This window comes from Psammomys obesus, unplaced genomic scaffold, assembly GCF_907164565.1.
Source record: "Psammomys obesus unplaced genomic scaffold, mPsaObe1.curated_primary_1811, whole genome shotgun sequence".
Taxonomy (NCBI): domain Eukaryota; kingdom Metazoa; phylum Chordata; class Mammalia; order Rodentia; family Muridae; genus Psammomys; species Psammomys obesus.
The window spans coordinates 26,760,689-26,767,501 of NW_026596040.1; positions in this window are offsets into that span (position 1 = coordinate 26,760,689).

Sequence of the window (6,813 nt, forward strand, 5' to 3'; positions counted from 1 at the left end):
TGCTTTCGATCCATATTTTATCTCCCTGGACTTAGGAAAATTGCTTCAGGGTTCTGTTCTGTTTTGTTCAGCTTCACTGGGAATGGTGTTTCACACAGAAATACACAAACCAGGCAAGGTGTTTCCAAAAGGCGAGACATGGTCTTTGGTTCACACAGGGAGATTTTCTCAGCTTCTACTGCACGGAAGGTGCCACTCACCTTCCTGAGAAGGACATTTTTGACACTCTAAGTCAGAGATAGGAACCAAGGGGGTGAAGTCCTCACTGTGCACCCGTGCACCTTTTCTTTACACACAGGGCACTTCCTAGGTGATCTGTTTTAAGTCAGCCACAGCTCTGACAGTGTTTGGTAACAGGGCATTTTCCCCGGTTATGGCTTTCATCAGGTCAAGGCGAGAACTGAGGATAGCTCCAACTTTAACCCCCTTTGAGGGGTCTAATGGCACTGACACAGGGGTCACATATCAGATAGCCTGCCTATCAGATACTTACAGGACCACAACATGAGGCACTGTATTAAAGGGTCGCAGCATTAGGAAGGTGTTTCCAATTAAAGAGCTGGGAGGGTGGGGAACTGGAAACTCATTTGCAACTCATGCTCATTATTTTCTCAGCAGAAATAAATCCTCCCTAAGAATGAACAGATAACCTGGGTTTTGGTGGTTTTTGCATAACATGTTCACTCTATCTGTTTCAAACCCTGTTTTTCTTCCCACTGATCTGTTTTAAAATGCGGCTCAGATAGCTTTGACAAGAAAGACTAAAATAGATAATGTGGGGTGAAACAGAAACTTCACCCAGGGCTCTCTTTAGCTGAAGACAAACATTAACACTCTTCCCCCACTTCCGTTTTTCAATTTGATGCTTGAAACTCCACATTATCTCTAAATTCCTGCTCAAAGGTGAGCTCTGCCTCATTTCCCCCAGGGCTCTTGCAGAGCTTTTTCAGACTGTAAGTTCTAAGTCTTAATCTTTTGACTTTGTGGGGTTCCCTTCCCCCTACACTTCAGTGCACAAAAGTTCTCTCTCAGAAAACACCACACATTTGAAACAGCTGTGCCACCCATAGCTAGGACAGCCTGCTGAAGTTCTGTCCTCTGCCACAGGTATGACTGGGAAACGAACCCCCTAAAGCTGTGCAAGCAGCCAGCTTGGATATGATGGGTCTGAGTCACAGGATAAGTACTACCCTTAGCAAAACAATGAAAGACCAAAATAATAAAACTTAAAACCCATTCTGTTATAGTTGGATTTATTTTATTTCATTTTTTATGTATAGTGTTCTGCCAGCATGTACACCTGCATGCCAGAAGAGGGCACCAGATAGCATTATAGATGGTTGTGAGCCACCATGTGGTTGCTGGGAATTGAACTCAGGACTTTTGGAAAGCAGCCAGTGCTCTTAACCTCTGAGCCATCTCTCCAGTCCCGTCCCCAGGATTTATTTTAAAGTATAAAAATCCCACTTTATTAAAATTTAGTTAGTACTATTAATAGAGAAAGCATCAGTTCTAAACTCTAAACTAGCCTGTTGAACATTTTCCTCTTGTCTGTGTATATATTTTAGAAAGCTTCTACTGTATTAGGTTTTCATACTACCCCTCAAATGGTCCTTGATTTTACCTCTCTTCCTCCATATTCCAGCCCTCATCCTTCTCTTACCTACCCCTCCACACTCAATCCTTCGTTCCAGTACCCCACTCCATCCATCCATAGCTATCTATTCTATTTTCCTTTCCTAAGGAGATCTATCTGTCCACCATAGTCCCTTACTTCATATCCAACCTCTGTTGTTCTATGGATTGTAGCTTGATTATCATTGTCTTAACAGTTAATATTTATATTTAAATGAATGCATACCATATTTGTCTTTCTGAGTCTGGGTTATTTCACTCAGGTGGGTTTTTTTCTAGTTCTGTCCATTTACCTGTGAATTTCATGAATCTAATATTTTTAATGACTGAGCAATATTCCAACATGTGAATGTACTACATTTTCTTTATCTATTCATCTGTTGAAATACATTTAGGTTTTTGTTTCCAGTTTCTGGCTATTATGAATAGAGCAGCGATGAACATAATTGAACAAGTGTCTCCGTGGTAGGATAAAGCATACATTGGGTGTATACTCAAGAGAGTGGTATAGCTGGATCTTGAGGTAGATCTATTCCCAGCTTCCTGAGGAACCACCACACTGATTTCCATAATGGCTGCACAAATTTGCACTCCCACCAGCAATGAATGAGAGTGTTCTTACTTTATATCTTTGCCAACATGAGCTGTCATTTTTTTTTTAATTAATTTCAGCCATTCTGAACAGCGTAAGACAAAATCTCTAAGTCATTTTGATTTCTATTTTCCTGATGGCTAAAAATGTTGAATATTTCTTTAAGTGTTTCTCAGTTATTTGTGTTTCCTCATTTGAGAATTGTTTAGATATGTATACCATTTATTATTATTATTATTTTGGTTTTTTTGAGATAGGGTTTTTCTGTGTAGCCTTGGCTATCCTGGACTTCCTTTGTAGACCAGGCTGGCCTCGAACTAACAGAGATCTGCCTGCCTCTGCCTCCCAAGGTGCTGGGATTACAGGTGTATGCCACTGTGCCCAGCCTGTACCCCGTTTTTTTATATCTATTTTGTTGTTGTTTTCTATATATTTTTGATATTAGCCCTATATCACATGTAGTTGGGAAAAAAAATCTTTTCCCATTCTGTAGCCTTCCCCTTCTTCCAAATGATAGTGTCCTTTGCCATGTAGAAGGTTTTCAGTTTCATGAGGTTCTACTATATTAATTGTTGATCTTAGAGCCTGTGCTAATGGTGTTCTGTTCAGCAAGTAGTTTCCTATGCCAGTGAGCTGAAGGCTATCTCACACTTCTAACAATTTTGGTATATCTGATTTAATGTTGAGGTCTTTGATCCATTTAGAGTTGAGTTTTGTGCAGGGTAATAAGTATGGATCTATTTGGATTCTTCTTTGTGACCAACACTATTTGTTGAAGATGCTGCCTTTTCCTCAGCATAGTTTTCTTTTCTTTCTTTTTTTTTTTTTGGCTTCTTCATAAAAAAAAAAAATAGATGTGTGTGTGAATTTATGTACTGATGTCATCTTCCCTGTTTGACTGTGTGAGGGTCAATGTGTGATTTATGCTGTGGTAGTGTTTCTTTTATGAACTTGATTGTCCTTGTGTTTGGTTCATAGAGGTTGAAAATTACAATGTCCTCTTAGTGGTTCCCCCTCCCCCCCATTAGAATGTGGTGTCTTTCCTGATCTCTTCTGAGTAGTTTTGGTTTGGAGTCTACTTTGTTAGATATTAAAATGGGTAGATCAACTTGTTTTTTAGGTCCATTTTCCTAAAATAGCTTTATCCATCCCTTTTATTTATCCTTAATGATGTTAAGGTATGTTTCTTGAATGTAGTACAAGGATGGATCTTGTTTTTGCAACCATTAGTCAATGTCATTTTACTCAGGAATTGTGACCCTTAATGTTGAGAGTTATCAATAGCAGTGTGTATTGATTCCTGTTGTTTTGTTATAGTGTGTGTGTTTCCCTTTTTATTTGCTTGTGCAGAATTACTTATTTCTAGTATATTCTTGGGTATGGCTAACCACTTGAGGTTAAAGTTTACCTTCTAGTACCTTCTGTGGGGCTGGATTTGTACATAGATATTGCTTAAATTTGTTTTTTATTTTTTTAAATCATGGAATGTCTTCTTCTCTAGATCCATTGTAAGTGAAAGCTTTGCTGGGTACAGTCAACTTTGCTGTCATATGTGGTCTCTAATGTTTGTAGAACAGCTATCCAAAACCTCTGGCTTTTAGAGTACCCATTGAGAAGAGTCTCAGGTGATGTTCTAATATGGTTATTTGTTTTTTTTCTCTTGTAGTTTTTAATATTCTTCCTTTTTTGGTACATTTAATATTTTAGTATGTGCCATGGAGAATTTGTTTTCTGGTGTAGTTTACTTGGCGTGCTGTGTGCTTGACAGGCAACTTTTTTATGTTAGGGGAACTTTCTTCTATGATTTTGTTGAAAATATATTCTGTGCCATGACCTGAGTTTCTTGTCCTTTCTCTGTTCATATTATTTATAGGATTTGGTTTTTTCTTAGTATCCCAGATGTTTTGTGCCTGAAAAAAAATTTTTTTTTTAATTTAACATTTCACTGAGTTATCTATTTCCTTCTATCCTGTCTTCAATGCCTGAGATTTTTCTCCTGTCTTTCAGTTTGTTGGGGAAGCTTGCCTCTGAGTTTCCTGTGAGTTCTTATATTTTTTCACATCCAGTTTTCTATGTTTTATTTTTATTGATTCTATTTCTCCTTTTAGATTTTGAACTGTTTTCTTCATTTCCTTCCACCATTTGTATTTTCATAGTCTTTTTTTAAAGGAATTTATTCATTTCTTCTTTAAGGACCTCTATCATAGTCATAATAGTCATTTTAAGGTCTTTGTCTTATGCTCCAACTATGTTGCCATTATCAGAGCCTCCTGTAATAGGATTGCTATCATTGGATGCTTACTGTCCTGTTGTGTTTTTATGCATCTAGGCACCTGGGTTTGGGATAGTATAATTCTAGGTGTTGCTCTCTGGTCTTGTTTTTGTTGGGTGTTTTGATCCTTTCTTCCTGTTACTCTTTGGTTCTTAAGAGAGCGTGTTAGCTTTGTTGCCTGGTACTGAGCGCTTCTGAGATCCAACCAGGTCTGGCCACTGGGGTCCGGGTAAAACATGTTTCTAGGTATTGAGAGCTGACAGTTAGGAATGGGGATGGTCTAGGAGTTGGGGTATTCCACAGGAGGGAGGAGAGTAAGGTCTTCCACCAGGTTCTGCTTTGTGCCCTACGAATAGATGCAGAGAGGTTACAGAAGGTAGCTACAGAGCCAGGGTGAGACTGGGGCATTGGACTTGGAGGAAAGAAGGGAAGAGTGAAGATCTGAAGCTCACTTACCTGCTTTGCTGGCCTGCTTCTGTGGTAGCCCTGGGGAGAGGTGAAGATCTGCCTCCCTGGCTGAGCAGCCTGACCTTCCCAGGGGATACCTGCTGGTGTTGGCTAGGGTAAGCGATGAGTAGGGGAAGTAAGAGTAGAGGGGAAAATCTGTGCGAGCCACCAGAAAGGGGGCCAGGGAGGGGAGGCCTCAGCAGGGTGTCTGCTACAGAGCTGGGGGTGAGACTGGGAGATCAGATCTGGAGGAGGAAACTGCAGTCAGCGTACCAGCTTCTCTGGCTACCACACTGAGTTTTTTTGTTTTGTTGTTTTGCCTTTTAAATCGTGTCTTATCTTGATTTAATGGCTCACCTTTAGAAATACCGATTACTTGTGACTTACATGACCTGAAATTTTTTGGCATCTCACCTAAAGACCTTACTAGAGTAACAATAATGCCACTAATGGAACTGAATTTTAATATAAATCCAAATAGCATAAATGTTGTTGATTATTAATATTTATTATTGATTTATCTTTTGGTTAAACAGTGGTTATTCCTATACCAGCTGTATACCCAAATCACCACACAGAGACTAGGATTTATTTAATTAACCTAGAGCACAATGCTGGGCAATAGTTACTTCATCCTAAACCTCCAAGCCCACATAGCTTCCTCCTATTCAGATTTCCTACATTATACTTGCTTTTAGTCATATCTTAGGTCCCATGTTTCCAGGTCCTCTCCTCTCAGATCTCTTCTCCAACCTTCCTCCCACTCCCTTCTTTCTCCTCCCGTTCGGACCAGGATGTCCCACCCTATTCTCTCCATTGCTCAGCAATGAACAGTTGTTTTATTTGCAATACATAGAACAGATGGTGGCATGTTTACACAGACTTGAGACAAGTGATGCTTAGAATAAACATCACAGTGCAATGTCCAGATTGAAACCAGATGGTGTTGTAGAGAAATTAGCATGTGAATGAATGAGGGTACATTGTATACATTCTACAAGAACATTATACCAACACATAAATCCATTTGGGTGTTTGACCTTAAATCTTTCTTTTCACACTAGAGCCCATGCCTGTAATTGAGGCTCCTTTATGGTAGTTTCTGGATATCAGGTTGTCCTGGCTCAATGCTTCTGTCTTCCCCCTCTGCCTCCCCAGTGCTAGAATTATAATAAACTCTTACCACTGGGTAAGAGATTTTTGACTTTGCTACTAATCAGAAATGCCTGGACATTTCTAACTGACCCTGACAGCAACTTTTGATTATGTGTTTTGTGTAGTGCTGGGGGATTGAAACAAGTGTCCCACCCATGCTGGACAAGTGTTTTATCTGTGCTCTACCTTCCTAGCCAGCAGCTAGGAATAACTCTTTTAACTAATTTGTACTTTTCATCACTGGCAATGGTAAACTCTATCCATAGCTACTTCTCCTCTCCTCCAAACTCACCTTTCCATGAGTTGAGGCCACAGATGGCGGGCCACTTAGGAGAGCTACGATGACCACTTTAATTGTCAACTCAACACAATCTAGAATAATAACCTCAATAGAATGTTTCAGTGAAGGATGGTATAGGTTAATTCAACCTTTGGGTATTTTTGTAGGACAGTTTTCACAGTTCATGGAGGTGGGAAGGCTTGTCTGTCCATTTCCTGACTTTTAAGCGTAGGACAGGCGTGAGCACAAGTAAGCAGTCATATATTCACTTTCTCTTTGTTCTTGACTGAACATGACTAGTCAAGTCCCTGCTTTGACTTCCTCCAAATGGGAATTCTAAGCTGGATAAATAATCCTTCTCTTAAAGCTGCTCTATGAGTAACTGAGGAAACAGGATACAGATAGCTACTTAAGTCACAACAGCAGATCAAT